Source organism: Zingiber officinale, chromosome 10A (assembly GCF_018446385.1).
Source record: "Zingiber officinale cultivar Zhangliang chromosome 10A, Zo_v1.1, whole genome shotgun sequence".
Lineage (NCBI taxonomy): Eukaryota > Viridiplantae > Streptophyta > Magnoliopsida > Zingiberales > Zingiberaceae > Zingiber > Zingiber officinale.
In genome coordinates, this window is record NC_056004.1 from 8,156,409 (window position 1) to 8,175,614 (window position 19,206).

Consider the following 19,206-nt stretch of genomic DNA (forward strand, 5'->3'; position numbering starts at 1 on the left):
TGGAAATAGCAGATACTACAGTGATATCATAATAAGTGTCCATACCTGAAACCATATCCTACGCTAGTAAGGGAAGGTAGATGTAGCAAAGTCCTGCTACAGTACTGCTCATAACTACTTGGTATCATGTGAGGTATATACAGGTCAACAGTAAGTAAGCCAGTGTCTAAACACCTAACACAGGTATAAATCTCAACCTAAGTAAGCATAACAGCATAAATAAACAACAGCAGCATAATCTAGCAACAACAGCATAGATAAGCAACAACAACATAAGTAAACAACCAGCAGATATAATAACAACAGCGTATGTACGGATGGTCACCCCGCCCACCTCTCTGCACCACGACCCCTGTATGGTCGAGAGGCCGGATCGATGACAAACTGTACCACCCAAAGGCCGCCACTACTCTCGAGTGACCGGATGGACAGGTGCATAGTAGCTGAATAGCTACGTCTGCGATGGGGTCCCTACTGCCGCAACTCCAGCCACCACTACCCATGAGTGACCGAGTGTGGCACGATAGGACAAGCGGCACGCTCCAAGCTACCACTACCCATGAGTGGCCGAGCGTGCGGCCAAGACCAACGACCGTCTCAACCACAAGGGAGCCAAAGTCGTTGGCTATGCATGCAATGACATGATGCGAATAATGCAACAGTCATCATATATATATAAACAGAAAACAGGTATGCTACATGAAGCCAGCATGCTCAGCAAGGTGTGTAAATAAACACAGAAACAGGTATGCTACATGAAGCCAGCATGCTCAGTAAGGTGTGTAAATAGACAGCAATCAAGGCAGGTAAGCATGGTATCAGGTGTCCATATATCCAATACCTACTATCTAATGTCTGGCATCTGGTATCTGGTATCTGATACCTAGTAATATAGTATCTGCTAAATATCATCGATAGTAACAAGAGACTGTATAGAAACCAACATGAGTAGCTCAAAGATTGAGTGGAAGTATCAAGCGCAGGAAAAATAAGAGTGGAGTCAAGATAGATACAGTAACTATCTGAACATAAAGCTCATGCACTAGGATCAAAATACTAAAGAGATAAAGCAAGAAGTACCCGCCTTTATACGTAGACCGTGCCAAATACAACCCCACGTTGAGACGTTCGCCTCGAACCCAAGTCCTGCGATCACACAGCGTTTTTAGCTATTTACATCACAAATAAATAACTAAATAACTCCCCCACCTAATTAGAGGAAACCCCTAGTTGAATAATAATCCTAATTCATTAATTCAATTAGGTTTAATTCAATCCACAATCCTTTTAATCCATGCTATCATCAACAACACATCATAAATCAATCACTAGACAACAACACCAATCTGTTATTAAACCCGAAACCAACCTTGTAATCAGATTTAAGCTTGGATTCAACCACCTTACCTCTAATCTAAATCTGATACAAATGCATCTCCATCGAATCCCTATAGAAATACAACCAAAACTCCACACATAGCTTACTTTGAATCAAAATCCCCAATACAGATCTACAATCTTCACATTTTAGATGCCCAATTGAGTTCATAATCCAAACACCCTTAAACAGAACAGTCTACATAAGAATCAAGGAGGGCAACCTTGAAACGAAACTAAACCAACAAAGGAGCAATGATTTTTTGCATATATACCTCATCAGTGATATGATGGAACTGCTCCTTCTTAATCAGCAAACCAATTGAGCAGTAGAAGTAGAATCAAACTCACAGTCAAAACAAAGGTAAGCAACCGATGAGTATGTGACCGTGATGCTGCTATTGGAATCGGAGATAAGAGCTACAAATCGGTTCTACAATCCATATACAAATCGAATGAGTGTCATGGCCAACGATCAGAAGAAAAATGGAAACAAAGGGCTCACCATACCTCACCTACCTTGATGACAGAACCCACCTCAAACGGCGAAGAAAAGCCCGACGAAATCAACTTGACTCTAGGGCTCGGGTAGAGGATCAAGTGGCGGCTATGGATGCAAGGGAAAAAGGGAGGTGAAGAGGAGGCGACGCTGTGGTGCTCACGTGAGGAGGAGGGCAGCGAGGAGGCTGCGACACTCTAGGGCAGAGACGCGAGGCTGATGCCGATCTTCCTTCCGGCGACGGCCGCACTCGGCAACAGCAGAGGAAGAGGATTTGCGGTGAGAAGAGGGAAAGATCCCGGCGGTGCGGATGGTGGTCGGCGTGATCACATACGTGAGATCGAGAGAGGAAAAGAGGCGGCTAGGGCACGGTGAAGAGGGGAAATCGTGAGAGGGAGAGGGCTCGGGAGACTCTGCCGGTGCGGGGTAAGCGAGGCCGGCGATCTGCCGACGCCGTTGCAGCCCTCGGAGGGTGGCACAGAGGAAACGAAGGGGAGAAGTCGGCGGTGAGGGAAGGCTTTAGGGCACGGGTTAGGAATAGGTGAGGTTTATAAATTTAAACTTAGGTTTAGATAAATCAAAACCTAAGTTTATTCCTCAATCAACTCCCATCTTTGGATATTCCAAAATAGGCTTCCACTAAACCCAATAATTGATCCCCTTAAAATACGTTATACGGGCTCCGATTAATTCCCAGAAAATTCCTAAAAATTTCTGAAAAATCCAATAAGATTATTTGTCCAATAACTTTATTATTTAAATATTATTTGAGTGCTGTATTTTACATTCTCCCCTACTAATAAAAATTTGGTCCCCAAATTTACTGCTCAACTCAGGGATCCACATCTCAGTGTAACAATCCAGCAACATACTCATATACAGCTCCATCCAAATTTCATCACAAATCTCCAACTGTAAAAGATGGCTCTGTGGGTTATGAGCTCACCCTGCTTCTGCTACTCACACACTATTGTCTAGCCAACTGTAAGTAAATCAATCATCTCCAAAATCCACAACACGGGAAGCTTAATTTCATTGGGAGACCAAAACCAATTCCTTCTCTCGGTCCCTATCGTAGCCACTTGTATATAGAGATTTATACCCATCACATACCCACCTTCTTACCCACTTTTGGTGGCCGGCCAAGCTAGCTTGGAACCCAAGCTAGGGCCAGCCAAGACCCAAAGGTTGAGCCAAGTTAGTGGCCGGCGAAAGCTTGGGTCCCAAGCTTAGGTGGCCGGCAACTAGAAAATTAAAAGGAATTTTTATTAAAATTATTTCTTATGTGGATATCATGGTTTTAAAAGAGAGTTTAAATTTTAAATCTTTCCTTTTATAGCTTTCTACAATAGATTAAGAAAAGATTTGAAATATTTCCTTATTTGTAGATTGAAAGGAGATTTTAATTTTGAGAAAACTTTCTTCTTTTAACCATATTCATGTTTTAAAAGAGAGTTTAAAAATTAAATATTCTCTTATATTAGTTTCTACAAAAGATTAAGAAAAGATTTGATATCTTTCCTTATTTGTAGATTGAAAAGAGATTTTAATTTTTAGAGATAACTTTCCTTTTAGGGAATTATCCACATGTTTAAAAGAAAGATTTTAATTTATAAAACTTCTTTTTTACTAACCATGAAGGGATTAAAATTATTGGAGAAATTTTTATAAATTTCTGGAGACAAATTAGGAAGTTTTAATTAATTAAAACTCTCCTTGTTTATAGCTTGTGGTGGCCGGCCATTATTATTAAGAGAAGAAAATTGTTTTTTAATTAAAATAATTATTCTTTTTCATGGCAAAGAAATTATGGAAGTTTTTTATTTAAAATTTCCTTATTTGCCAAGACCAAGGATTATAAAAGAGGGGGTAGAGGTGCCTTAATGACTAACGACTCTATTCTATTCTTCCTCTATTTTCTTCTTTGGTGGCCGGCCCTAGCTTCTCCCTCTTCTCTTCTTCTTGTGGCCGGCGGCAACTTCTCTAGGAGCATGGTTGGTGGCCGGATTTTACTTGAGGAAGAAGAAGAAGGAGGAGACTTTGTTTCCTATCATCCCTTGGAGCTTGGTGGTGGCCGAACCTCAACTTTTCATGGAGATATCTTGGTGGCCGAAACCTAGAAGGAAGAAGAAGGTTCTTGGTGGTTCTCATCTCGGAAGATCATTGCCCACACAACGTTCGAGGTTAGAAGAGGAATACGGTAGAAGATCAAGAGGTCATTAAAGTTTACAAAGAAAGGTATTACTAGTATTTATTTTCCACATCATGCTAGTTTATTTTTCCTTGTAATAATTCCAAACACAAGAGGCATTAGATCTAGTTTTTCAAATTAGTTTTTCGAGTTTGTGTTTTCTTTTTTTTTCGAATTTGTGATTCGATTGTTCTTTTTGGTTAACCTAGAGTTATTTAAGGAAATTAAATATTAGCTTTCCTTAAAAGGCTTTGTCTAGGCGGTGGTGGTTGCTCCCATATCCAAGAAGGCCATGTGCCTCGCCATGCAGTCCTTGAAGCCAATTTTGAAAATTAATATTTAATGAAATTAATAACATAGGTGGATTTGAATCAATAGTGTTAAGTTTCACTTGCGATTCAAATCTAAACCATTAAGAACAGATAAGTTAAATTTAGAATCAATGATGTTAAGTTTCGTCTGTGATTCCTAATTTAACTTCTAAAGAACACAATAGGTTATTTAAGGAAAGGTTCGACACTTGTACAAAATTTTTTATACAGTGGAACCGGTACGTTTTCTTGGGACTAACCAACAATTGGTATCAGAGCTTGGGTTTGCCTCTGTGTGTTTAGAATTCAAATAGGTTATGCACATGTCATACATAATTTAGGTAGGATAATAGTAGGATGTGCTAACTTTTTGGTTGTAGGCTCCAACTATTATGGTTTATAGATGTTGTGTGTGATTGGACCCTTGGACATGTCAAGGGCATTATTATGTGTGTGCATGAATGTATGTAACTAATACAGCAGGAGCTGTATTTGCCCTAGGATTTTAGAATTTTATTTTCAATCTAGATTTCATGTACATTTTCTCGAGGAATATAGGATCGACACATGTAAAATTCTATTTTTGTCGCGGATCTGATGCTTGTGAGGCGTGGTACTTTTGGAGTACCAGAGGCGCAGCGGAATAAGAAGCAAGATGGATGCGACGATTCGACCCAATGGTAGTGGCTAAAGATGGCAACAGCTAGGGTTGGAGCACACGGAGGACAGTGATGGAAAAAGGCCATAATAGTTGGAAAATAATTTCCAAATTTATTGTTTTTTATTTACTGTATATGTGTGCCTGTGTGTGATAGCTAGGTTAAAATTCCTCACCATAAATAACTAAGTGGGAGAGGGATTAGTATATGAATCCCATGGTCTCCATTACTGGTTTGTAAGTGATGCAACAAGCTTGCGCGTTGGCTCTGAGTGCCTTCCTCCATATCGGATGAGTTTGTTTGCGGATCACTAGATCAAACTTCCATTTAGGATGACTATAGGAAATTAATTAAGAGCGTGTGATCTTCCCCATCGGAAGGGGTACAATCTTATTAATGGACTTAGTGTCAAGTAATGGTATACACTTAGGCACGTCTTATAGTATCCTCCCCATCGGACTCACTGCTATTATTTGTGTGACCAAAGGAAAACCAACTATTAATTTGTCAAAAATATAAGTTGACAAGATTATAAAATTAAAACCCCCTCTTACAAATGTCGAGTTTTTGTATACGTCCATACTATCATGGCATACAAAATTCACGGTGTTTGAGGTAATTTTATTTGTTAGGATGATAAGAAAATAAAATTAATGGGAAAAACTCCTCTTACAAATGTTTGTTTTTGTATATGTCTACACTATTGTGGCATGCAAAATTCACGGTGTTTGAGGTAATTTTATTTGTCATAAATATTTATTGACAAGATAATTAATGGGTAAAATCCTGTTACAAATGTTCAATTTTGTATACGTCCACACTATCGTGGCATGTAAAATTCTCGGTGTTTGAGGTGTTGGTGAATTTAAATAATATTGTTTGAGGAATCAATGTTATTTTAAATTCAAAGTTTTGACCAAAATATTTGATCAAAGATAGGCCAACTATTAATTTTATTTGTCATGAAGTTAGAATGACGAGATAATAAAATTAATAGATAAAATCTCTTTTTGTATACGTCCACACTATCGTGGCATACAAAATTCACGGGGATTTTAAAGTGTTGGTCTTGACCAAATATTTTCTGTGATTCTTAGGATTTCAAATGTTAGTCAATCCCCTAGTTGTTATACTATAGAATAGACTTAGTAGTCCCAATTGTAATGATTGAAAATCTTGGACATTAAGGTAGACTATCCTCACTGAACTGAGAACAATAACGGTGTATTTTATTAGTTGTTGAAACATATTTAGTGGTGTTATCTACCAGTACCTAGTGTGTAGATACAGAAACCACTGATTATGTCTGCAATTCATTGCTGGGGTTCCAGGAAATCCAACAACTATATAAATCACCATCCACATGGGCACTGCTGTAAAAATAGCAGCTGTTGCAGTGGGAGATGCTTATCCTTTGATAGGAATAAAATATGGATTATTAGAAATTGTCTTTACATACTAAGTTTAGAAAGAACCTGATTTCAGTTTCTAAACTATTAAAGAATAGATATTCTATCTATTTTGATAACAAACTTGTTATCAAGAAAAATAGAGAAGTTATCTGTTCTGGTACGTTGGTTGACAATTTATAATCCAATAACTCCCACGATGCAATAAATGAAAATTAATAACACATTTTCTAACTTTAAGAGAAAGTAACCTTCGGAAATGAACCAATCATATTTTTGGCATCCAAGGCTAGGTTATATTAACTTGAGTAGGATTCAAAGGATAATAACCAATGAACTCTTGGGTTCATTGGTAGTGGAAATCTTTCCAACCTGCGAGTCTTACTTGGAAGGAAAAATAACCAAGAAGCTTTTAAAGGGGTATAGAGCCAAAGATATGTTGGAATTGGTTCATTCTGATTTGTGTAGACCTTTAACTATCCAGGCAAGAGGTTGTTTCGAATATTTCGTCTCTTTTATAGACGACTATTCGAGATAAGGATACATTTACTTGACTCGACACAAGTCTAAGTGCTTTGATTAGTTCAAAGAATACTAGGCTGATATGGAGTAACGTCAAGGTAAAAGTATCAAGACACTATAATGAAATCGTAGTAACAAGTACTTCTTAGGAGAGTTTAGGAGTCACTTATCAGAAGTCGGGATTTAATCTCAACTAACTGCACCTGGTACACCCTAACAGAATGATGTAGTAGAAAGAAGGTATAAGGCTCTTATGGAATAATTAGATCGATAATGAGTTACTAAATTCATTTTAAGGATATACTCTGGAAACGGAAGTGAACATGATACCTTCCAAAATCAGAACTCTCTACTCATATAGAATTGCTAAATAGGCGTAAGCTTATTTTGAAGCATATTGGGATTCGGGTAGTCCAGCACATATGCTGAAGAGAGACAATGATAAGTTGGACAGGAATTCACTTATTTGTGGGTTATCCTAGAGAAACGAAAGTAGGTTTATAGTCTTAAAAATCAGAAGGTTATTGTTAGCATCAATAGAAAAGGACTATGTAATAAACCACAAGCCCATAAGTAAATTTGTTCTTAAGGAAATGATAAAGGACACGTCTAATCTAGTACCAACTGTACAAGATGAAATATCACAAGAAACTGCAACACGTATCACAAATGATACACAATTACAGATAGTGCCTCATCGTATTGGAGGGTTGTCAAGCAACCAAAAAGATTCGTGCTTTGGGAAAGTCTTTGGACTTGATTCCTGGTCAACATGAACTCAATCCCCAGACATATGACGAAGCACTCTAAGATAAAGATGCGGCATCTTGGCAAAGAGCGATGAATATAGAAATAGAATTTAGTATTCTAATAAATTCTGGGAGCTTATAGAATCATCAAATGGTGTAAAAGCCATTGGGTGAAAATAAGTCTACAATAGAAAAAAGGGATAGATGGGAAAGTGGAAACTTTCAAAGCAAGGCTTGTTGAAAAAGGAAACTTTTTCGCCGGCAGTCATGCTTAAGTCTATCCGGATTCTTTTATCTATATAGACTATGAGAATTGGTAAGTGGATGACAAGACAACTTTCCTTAATGGAAGTTTTGAAGAAAATATCCATATAAAGCAACCAGAAGGGTTCATCGCAAAGGGCAAAGAACATCTTGTGTGCAAGCTCAATCAGTCTATGGACTGAAGAAAAGCTTCAAGGTCTTGGTTCATCTAGTTTAATGAAGTAATCCAGACCTATGGATTTATTCAGTGTCTAGATGAGTCTTGTGTATACAAGTAGTGATGGAAGCGTGGTGGTATTTCTTGTACTATATGTAGATGACATTTTTGGTAGTTGGAAACAATATCAAAGTGTTGTCAGAAGTAAGGGTATGGTTGTCCGAACAATTTAATATGAAGGACTTGGGAGAGTGCGCACATATTCTCGGGATCAAAAGGATCATAAGAAAAGAATGTTGTGCTTATCCCGAGCTTCATACTATCCTAGCTCGTCTAAGCATGCAAGACTCCATAAAAGGTTTTTCTACCAGTTGGACATGGAGAAACTTTATCTAAAGAGATGTCTCCAAAGACATCAAAGCAGATAAAGGACATGTAAGCAAGTTCCTTATGCTTCGGCTGTTCGAAAGCCTAATGTATGCTATGCACGAGATTGGATATCTATTTTTCCCTGTGCATAGTTAGCAGATATCGAAGTAACCCAGGACTGGGACACTAGGCTGCCGTAAAGTATATGCTAATTTACAAGGCCGATAATTTGATCCCTGTGGGTTACACGAATTTTGATTTCCAATCAGATAGGGACAATAGTAAGTCGACCTCGGGGTTTTTGTGTTTACTTTAGGAGGTAAAGCCATAACTATAGAGGATTGTTAAGCATAGGTGCTTTTTAGACTCCACTATGGAAGTTGAGTATGTGGCAGCCTCAGAGGCAGCCATAGAAGCTGAATGACTCAGTAACCTCAAGATGGACTTAGATATGATTTCTGGTTTGTCCAAATATTATTACAATTTATTGTAATAATATTGGTGCAGTAACAAACTTGAAGAAAACATGAGTCCATAAGGCAAATAACACAATAGAGCGCAAGTACACCCAATACGAGAAATCGTATAAACGAGGAGAAGTTGTTGCTGCCTAGATTGCATCAGGTGATGACCTATTGAGATCCTTTCACTAAGGTCCTTAAGGCAAGAGCTTTTGATGGGCACGTTGAAGGGTTGGGAATCAGATGTATGGTAGCATTTATGGCAGCATAGTCTTTTAGTATAAGTGGGAGATTGTTGGAGTGTATACTAAAAGCCTAGCTTTTGTATAAACATTTATAAGAATCACATTGGTCAAGTGTCTATATTTATATATACCAAATGTAGATGTTCAATTAATTTATATTGTAGATAACATTGTGTGTGGTGTCACACACAGAAGATTGTGTTATCGGTTCTTTATAAATTATAAACAGTAGCTCACAATTAAGATGGAAAGGAACAAACCATTGGAATAGTCGTAGTGTAATTAAGCATTAGTTTATCTTGACTAATAAATTACACTAGTACACTTTAAGTATATTGAGCAGGACCATTTAAGGTAAGTTCTTTTTATACTGATTTAATAAAAGAACTAGACCTTAGTTATTATGGAAGTGTGTGCTCTTAATCCTAATATAATAACAAGCACATATATTTAATATTTATTTCTTTGACTTATTAAAGGGTGAGATTTAGTTCGATAAATCAAAATACCCAATAAGTTGGGAAATGATGTTACTTATAGTGTGACTTATTGATTATAGAAGGAAACTGTGTCATAGTAATCTAGGTTGATAATGTCCCTAAGAGTAGCTCATAAAGATTGTCATGTTAAACCCTGCAGGTGGACTTAGTCTGACATGACGATAAGGTTGAGTGGTACTACTCTTGAACTAAGAAATTAATTAAATAAGTTGTCAGTAACTCACTTAATTAGTGGACATTCGACATCTTAAACACAGGGAGACTAACACACTCATAATAAGAAGGAGCCCAAAAATGTAATTTGGGATTGGTGCGATAGTTCAATAATAATTCTTTAGTGGTATGAATTATTATTGATGAAGTTAAGTTGTGTGTTCGGGGCGAACACGAGAAGCTTAATTTCATTGGGAGAACAAAACAAATTCCTCCTCTCGGTCACTATCGTAGCCTCTTGTATATAGAGATTTATACCTACCACATACCCACCTTCTTACCCACTTTTGGTGGCCGGCCAAGCTAGCTTGGAACCCAAGCTAGGGCCAGCCAAGACCCAAAGGTTGAGCCAAGTTGGTGGCCGACAAAAGCTTGGGTCCTAAGCTTAGGTGGCCGACCACTAGAAAATTAAAAGGAATTTTTATTAAAATTATTTCTTATGTGGATATCATGGTTTTAAAAGAGAGTTTAAATTTTAAATCTTTCCTTTTATTGCTTTCTACAAAAGATTAAGAAAAGATTTGAAATCTTTCCTTATTTGTAGATTGAAAGGAGATTTTAATTTTGAGAAAACTTTCTTCTTTTAACCATATTCATGTTTTAAAAGAGAGTTTAAAAATTAAATATTCTCTTATATTAGTTTCTACAAAATATTAAGAAAAGATTTGATATCTTTCCTTATTTGTAGATTGAAAAGAGATTTTAATTTTTAGAGATAACTTTCCTTTTAGGAAATTATCCACATGTTTAAAAGAAAGATTTTAATTTATAAAATTTCCTTTTTACTAACCTTGAAGGGATTAAAATTCTTGGAGAAATTTTTATAAATTTCAGAAGACAAATTAGGAAGTTTTAATTAATTAAAACTCTCCTTGTTTATAGCTTGTGGTGGTCGGCCATTATTATTAACAGAAGAAAATTGTTTTTTAATTAAAATAATTTTTCTTTTTCATGGTAAAGAAATTAAGGAAGTTTTTTATTTAAAATTTCCTTGTTTGCCAAGACCAAGGATTATAAAAGAGGGGGTAGAGGTGCGTTAATGGCTAACGACTCTATTCTATTCTTCCTCTATTTTCTTCTTTGGTGGCAGGCCCTAGCTTCTCCCTCTTCTCTTCTTCTTGTGGCCGGCGGCAACTTCTCTAGGAGCATGGTTGGTGGCCAGATTTTACTTGAGGAAGAAGAAGAAGGAGGAGGCTTTGTTTCCTAGCATCCCTTGGAGCTTGGTGGTGGCCGAACCTCAACTTTTCATGGAGATATCTTGGTGGCTGAAACCTAGAAGGAAGAAAAAGGCTCTTGGTGGTTCTCATCACGGAATATCATTGCCCACACAACGTCCGAGGTTAGAAGAGGAATACGGTAGAAGATCAAGAGGTCATTAAAGTTTACAAAGAAAGTTATTACTAGTATTTATTTTCCGCATCATGTTAGTTTATTTTTCCTTGTAATAATTCCAAACACAAGAGGCATTAGATCTAGTTTTTCAAATTAGTTTTTCGAGTTTGTGTTTTCTTTTTTTTGAATTTGTGATTCGATTGTTCTTTTTGGTTAACCTAGAGTTATTTAAGGAAATTAAATATTAGCTTTCCTTAAAAGGCTTTGTCTAGGCGGTGGTGGTTGCTCTCATATCCAAGAAGGTCATGTGCCTTGCCATGCAGTCCTGGAAGCCAATTTTTGAAATTAATATTTAATGAAATTAATAACATAGGTGGATTTGAATCAATAGTGTTAAGTTCTACTTGCGATTCAAATCTAAACCATTAAGAACAGATAAGTTAAATTTGGAATCAATGATGTTAAGTTCCGTCTGCGATTCCTAATTTAACTTCTAAAGAACACAATAGGTTATTTAAGGAAAGGTTCGACACTTGTACAAAAATTTTTGTACAGTGGAACCGGTACGTTTTCTTAGGACTAACCAACACTAGGGACCTCCGAGGCGCCTCCAGCTTCCTTGGACAGCTGGCTTCGGCTAGCACCCGTGGCGCCTCCAAGCCCAATGGAGGCGCCTCGGACACTGTTCATCCGAGGTCTAAGTTGCTCCTGTATTCCTGCAAAATGTGTTAGTCCCAAACACAAACCCTGGAAAACAAAGTTAGCACAGAAACAATATGATAGACATACTTGACAGTCGTTGGATTGTCCGGGTCTGACTTCTGATTTCCAACCGGAAACCCTAGGTCGACCCGACGCCTACTGTTCCCTCTACGAGGAACGCGTCCTCACCTACTACACTCAGGAGATTTACCTGATGTCAGTACGATCCTCCAAATCGACTGGACTTTTACTCTGCGTTCGAAGCTTCTGGACTTTCTACTGGACTTCCGCTTCCCGGCTGGTCCAGTCTTTCACCTGGTTCGCCACACCAGGACTTTCCACCTAGGGTTAACCCCCCTAGGACTTTTGCCTGAAGCTCTCGACCCGCCAAGACTTTCCGCATAGGGTTACCACCCCCTATGACCTAGGGTTACCACCCCCTAGGGTTTTCTACCTGCCTAACCGCAGCTAGGACTTTCCTGAAACACTCAATTAAGTACGTTAGATGACAAAACAACTTAACTTTGAATTCCTTTGCCATTATCAAAACAATGGTCGATCGTCAGATTCTTCCCGCACCAAAATAAAACAACCACATGAAGCAACCAGAGGGGTTCATTGCAAATGGAAAAGAGCATCTTGTGTGTAAGCTCAATTCGTCTATGGACTGAAGCAAGCTTCTAGGTCTTGGAACATCCGGTTGTAATCCAGTCTTATGGATTTATTCAGTCTCCGGATGAGTCTTGTGAAATGTGATGGAAGCGTGGTGGTATTTCTTGTACTAAACGTAGATGATATTTTTGATAGTTGGAAACAATATCAAAGTATTGTCAGAAGTAAGGGTATGGTTGTCCAAGCAATTTGATATGAAGGACTTAGGAGAATGTGCACATATTCTTGGGATCAAGGATCGCAAGAAAAGAATGTCGTGCTTATCCCAAGCTTTATATATCGATAGAATCCTAGCTTATTTTAGCATGCAAGAATCCAAGAAAGGTTTTCTACCTTTAAGTATGGAGTATCTTTATCTAAAGAGATGTCTCCGAAGACATCAAAGAAGATAGAAGACATGAAGGCATTTCTTTATGCTTCGGCTGTCGGAAGCCTAATGTATGCAATGCTACGCACGAGATCGGATATCTGCTTTGCTGTGGGCATGGTTAGCAGATATCAAAGTAATCCAGGACGGGAACAATGAACTGCTGTAAAGCATATATTGAATTACCTTAGAGGGACTAGAATTATATGCTACCAGATGATTTGATCCCTGTAGGTTACATGGATTTTTGACTTCCAATTAGATAACGGACAATAGTAAGTCAACCTCAGAATTTTGTGTTTACTTTAGGAGGTAAAGCCATAACTATAGAGGAGTATTAAGCATAGCTGTTTTTCAGACTTCACAATGGAAGTTTAGTATGTGGCAGCCTCAGAGGCAACCATAGAAGTTGAATGACTCAGTAACCTCAAGATGGACTTAGATATGATTTCTGGTTTGTCCAAAAATTATTACAATTTATTGTGATAATAGTGGCGCAGTAGCAAACTCGAAGAAACCATAAGTACATAAGGCAAGTAAATACAATAGAGCGCTAGTACTACCCAATACGAGACTTCGTATAATGAGGAAAAGCTGTTAACGCCTTGATTGCATCAGATGATAACCTAAGGCCCTTAAGGCAAGAGCTTTTGATGGGTATGTTGAAGGTTTGGGAATCATATGTATGGCAGCATTTATTACAGCATAGTCTTTTAGTATAAATGGAAGATTGTTAGAGTGTATACTAAAAGCCTAGCTTTTATATAAACATTTATAAGAATCACATTGGTCAAATGTCTACATTTATACCAAATGTAGATGTTCAATTAATTTATATTGTTGATAACATAGTGTGTGGTGTCACACACAGAAGATCGTGTTATCGGTTCTTTATAAATTATAAACAGTAGCTCACGACTAAGATGGAAAGGAACAAACCATCGGAATAGTCATAGTGTAATTAGGTATTAGTTTATCTTGACTAATAAATTACACTAGTACACTCTAAGTGTATTGAGCAGGACCATTTAAGGTAAGTTCTTTTTATACTGACTTAATAAAAGAACTACACCTTAGTTATTATGGAAGTGGTGCTCTTAATCCTAATATAATAACTGTTGGTTGGTCCTAGGAAGATCATACCTGTTCCACTGTACAAAAATTTTGTATAAGTGTCGAACCTTTCCTAAACAGCGTATTGTGTTCTTTAGAGGTTAAATTAAGAATTTCAAATGGAACTTAACATTATTAATTCTAAATTTAACTTATTTGTTCTCAATGGTTTAGACTCGGATCGCAAGCGGAACTTAACACTATTGATCAAAATCCACCTACGTTATAAATTTAATTAAATATTAATTTTCAAAATTAGCTTCCAGGACTGCATGGTGAGGCACTATCCCTTCTTAGGTATGGGATCATCCACCACCGCCTAGACAAAGCCTTTTAAGGAAAGCTAATATTTAGTTTCCTTATATAACTCTTGATTTAACCAAAAGGAACAATCGAATCACAAATTCGAAAAACAAAAAGAAAACATAAACACGAATTACAATTCGAAAAACTAGAATCTAATGGCTCTTGTGTTTGGAATTCTTACAAAGAAAAATAACTAGTATGATACGGAAGAAAATTACTAGTTATACCAGTTGGGTTTTTCGGGCCGCGAAAACCACTTTTTCGCGTCGTCGAAACCCCGAATCACCCATGCCACTGGATTTCGTGCGATGAATAGATTTCAAAATTTACGAGTACAAGTTTACAACTTAAATCTACTCCTAGATCTACATGAAGAAAGGTTATACCTTTGAAGCGCGCCCTACGCAATCCCGCAAGTCCAAGGTACGCCGGATCTTGAAGTTGTCAACGTAGACAACTGTCTAGTGATATCCACACAAACAAGATGTGTTCTCTAACACTCAAGGATGGAGAAGAGAGCACCCCAAGTGTGCTAGCACTTTCTAGGGCTCTCGGGTAGGATTTGAAAGGAAGAAAAAGAGAGGATGCAAAAAGAATCTCATACACTCAAGAAGTAGTATCCTCCTTTGTGACCTTCACTCTTCCTTATTCTCTTGGAACTCACTCAACCACCTTCTCCTTCCATAAAACTCATGGCAACAGCAAGCAAAGAGGAGGAAGAATCTAGGAAGAAGAAGAAGCTATTACCACACATGAATGCCACCAAATGAAAACTCCCTCCACCCTTTAGTGTGGCCGGCCACACAGATAACTCCCTCATTTAATGTGGTCGGCCACATTAAAAGGAATGGGAGGTGTAACCTCCATGAGGTGGCACACCTCATGAGGTGGAGATGATGTGGCAAGGTTAGTCATGCCATGTAGGATGAGTCAACCTTCATGATGTGGCAAGACATCAAGTCAAACTTGATGTTTCAACTTCCATTTGGTCAAGTCAAAAATTGACCAATTCTCTTCCTTGTTGAGTCAAATCCAACCTTTGATTCAAGTCAATTTTAATTTAATGAATCTCAATTCATTAATATAAATTGACTCAATGAATCAAATTTAAATTAGACTCATTCAACAATTGAATCTAATTGAGTCTAACTCAATAAGTCTAATTTGAATTAATCCGAATCCAATCCTTGGTGCATCATATGAACCTAATCTAATTGGCTCATCATATGAACCTAGTCTCCATCCACTTGTTCTTTGTGTGTGACCCAATAGGTTCTTGTAACGTTGACAATGTTTCTAAACTCCTTTAGAAACATAAGCAATGAGCGGCATCTAGCAATACATCATTGCTACCCAAGTTACAAGAATGTTGAGATCCAACATCACCTTGTGACTACGAATTGTGACTCCTCACAATATGTGACATTGTCCTTCTATCCTAGGCATCTAGATTGATCAATGTGAGGCATAGATCGTGTCATCCTCTAATCAATCTAAATCTTGAACTTCAAGTAGACTTACTCGATCAAATGAGCTCAACGTCTCATGTTGACTCATTTGGGCATGGCCATGCACTTCATGGTCTAACTCTATCAAGAATACCGATGTCGCTCCCGTCATATGGGAGGGATAGATCCCATCTACATCACTCACATCCCTCTGCATAATTCATTATATACCCAGTAATCGCCTTTATAGTCCACCTAGTTACGGGTGACGTTTGACGAAACCAAAGTACATAACTCCTTATGTAGGGATCCATGGTGACTTCAAGTGTAAGGACTAATAGTCATACTAATAGCCACATGAGAAAGTATATGACACTCATATAACGATCCATGATACTTTCTCATGGTGGGTCATTTAGTATACATTCTCAAATGCATACCCATGTGTCAACTTGATATCTCCATATCCATGACTTGTGAGATCAAGTCATCGAGTTGACCTACATGCTAGTCTTATTACATTAACATTGTCCCTGGATGTTAATACTCGACTAGGAATGATTAAGAGTAGTGTTCCCTATATCATCTCACTATCGATTCAACTAACCGATTGATATAGGTGAGAACCTTCTACTCAAGGACGCTATTATACTTAGTTTATTTGGCACAAATATAAGTAAGTATAATAACCAAAACCAAATGCCTTTTATATATTCAAGAATATGATACAATGAGTCCATACAATCATCAAATGATTGGCTCTAGGGCTCTAACTAACAATACCTTTCCTATGTAAGCTAATAACCTCGAGATCTTCTGCCGTATTCCTCGCCTTGCCTTGGACGTCGGGTGGGCGACGATCCTCCAAGATGAACACCACCCAAAGAGCCTCTCCTCCTTCTCTAAGTTTCCACCACCACCACCACCAAGAAGAAAAAAGAGAGCAAAGGGAGAAGAGAGGGAGAGAGGGCTGACCACAATGAGGAACTCCACCAAGAGAATAAGAATTGTTATGTCATGAGGCCTCCCCTCCCCTTCTTTTATATAACTTGCCCAAGGAAAATAAGGAAAGACTTTTTACAAAAATTAAAATCTTCCTCTTGTTTATCCTTTTCCCCTTTTATTTTCCTTTTCTTTCCTCTTGATTGAATCAATCACCAAATCAATGATTCATTGATTTATTTGATTGGTCAGCCCCATGCTTGGGCACCAAGCATGGGTGGCCGGCCCAAATAGGAAGGAAAAATAAATTTGTAAAAATTTTATAAGCAAAGAAGAAATGCTCTTATAAAAATTTTACAAGCTCTCTTTCAATTTCTTAATGTGGATGTTAAAATAGGGAAGTTTTAAAAATTAAAATAATGTTTTAAAATTTTAAACTTCTCTTCTAAAATTTTCTTTTTAAACATGATTAGAAAATTTCAATTTTAAAACTTCTCTTCCTTTTTTTCTTAAAACCATGAGGTTGGTGAAAAAAGAAAAGTTTTAAAACTTTTAAACTTTCTATTAAACCATGTGGCCTAACTCAAATAAGAAAAGCTTTATATTTTAAAAACTCTCTTGTAGTTTTCTACAAAAAGAAGATTTAAAAAATTCAAAATACACATCCTTATTTGACATATTATGGTCGGCCCCTCATTGCTTGGACACCAAGAAAAGGACCTGACCCCTTTGTGAAGGAGATTGGCTGGCCCCTTTGGCTTGGTCACCAAGCCATGGGTCGGCCTCTACTGGGACACCAAGAAGGGCTTTATATGGGTGGACTTGAGGCTTCAATGAGGCTACGACCAGGACCTAGAGGAGAAATTGGTTTTGGCCTTCCAATGAACTTGAGTATCCCGTGTTCGCCCTGAACACACAACTTAAGTTCATAATTAATAACTTATTCCACTATAGAGTTATTATTGCACTACCGCACTAATCCCAAATTACATTACGAGCTCCTTCATATATGAGTGGGTTAGTCTTCCTATGTTTAAGATAACGAATGCCCACTAATTAAGTAAGTTACATAAACTCACTTAATTAATATCTAGCTCTAACAGTAGTACCACTCAACCTCATTGTCATGTCGGACTAAGTCCACCAGCAGGGTTTAACATGACAATCATTATGAGCTCCTCTTGGGGACATTCTCAACCTAGATTACAAGGACATAGTTTCTTCTTTAATCAACAACACACACTATAAGTAATATCATTTCCCAACTTATCGGGCCTATTGATATATCAAGCTAAATCTCACCCTTTGATAATATAAAGAAATAAATACTAAATATATATGATTGTTATTATATTAGGATTCAGAGCACACACTTCCATAATATTAAGGTATAGTTCTTTTATCAGGTCAGTATAAAAAGAACTTACCTAAAACGGTCCTACTCAATACACTTAGAGTGTACTAGTGTAATTTATTTGTCAAGATAAACTAATACCTTATTACACAACGACTATTCTAATGGTTTGTTCCTTTCCATCTTAGTCGTGAGCAACTGTTTATAATTTATAAAGAGCTGATACCATGATCTTCTGTGTGTGACACCACATACCATGTTATCTACAATATAAATTAATTGAACAACTATACTTAACAAATAAAATGTAGACATTTGACCAATGTGATTCTTTTATTGCAAAATAAATGTTTACAAAAGCTAGGCTTTTAGTATACACTCTAACAATCTTCCACTTATACTAAAAGACTAAGCTGCCATATCTGCTGTCATACATCTGATTCTCATCCCCTCCACATGCCGATCAAAAGCTTTCGCTGGAAGGGCCTTAGTGAAAGGATCTGCCAGGTTATCTGCTGATGCAATCTTTACAATAACAACTTCTACTCGCTTGACGATGTCTCGTATCAAGTGGTACTTGCGTTCTATATGTTTACTCGCCTTATTAGCTCGTGGTTCCTTCGAGTTTGCAACTGCACCGCTATTATCACAATAAATTGTGATGATTTTGGGTTAACCAGGAATCACATCTAAGTCCATTAGGAAGTTCCTAAGACATATAGCTGTTAGTTAGAGCCCTAGAGCCAATCATTTGATGATTGTACGGACTCTTGTATATCATATTCTTGTATATTAATAAAGGCATTTGGTTGGTTATTATACTTATTTGTATTAGTGCCAAATAGACTAAGTATAATAGCGTCCTTGAGTAGAAGGTTCTTACCTATATCAATCGATTGGTTGAATCGATAGTGAGATGATATAGGGAACACTACTCTAAATCATTCCTAGTCAAGTATTAACATTCAGGGACAATGTTAATGCAATAAGACTAGCATGTAGGTCAGTTCGATGACTTGATCTCACAAGTCATGGATATAGAGA

The 19,206-nt window shown here is 37.4% G+C and overlaps 1 long non-coding RNA gene across 1 annotated transcript; it reads right to left on the reverse strand.

The window, feature by feature from the left end:
* Positions 1-1,014: 1,014 nt before the first annotated feature.
* Positions 1,015-2,416, reverse strand: LOC122027842. The gene is made up of 3 exons (XR_006124545.1): positions 1,888-2,416; positions 1,653-1,810; positions 1,015-1,146 (listed from the first exon to the last, which is right to left on the reverse strand). It is a non-coding gene; the product is annotated as an uncharacterized LOC122027842 (long non-coding RNA).
* Positions 2,417-19,206: the final 16,790 nt, after the last annotated feature.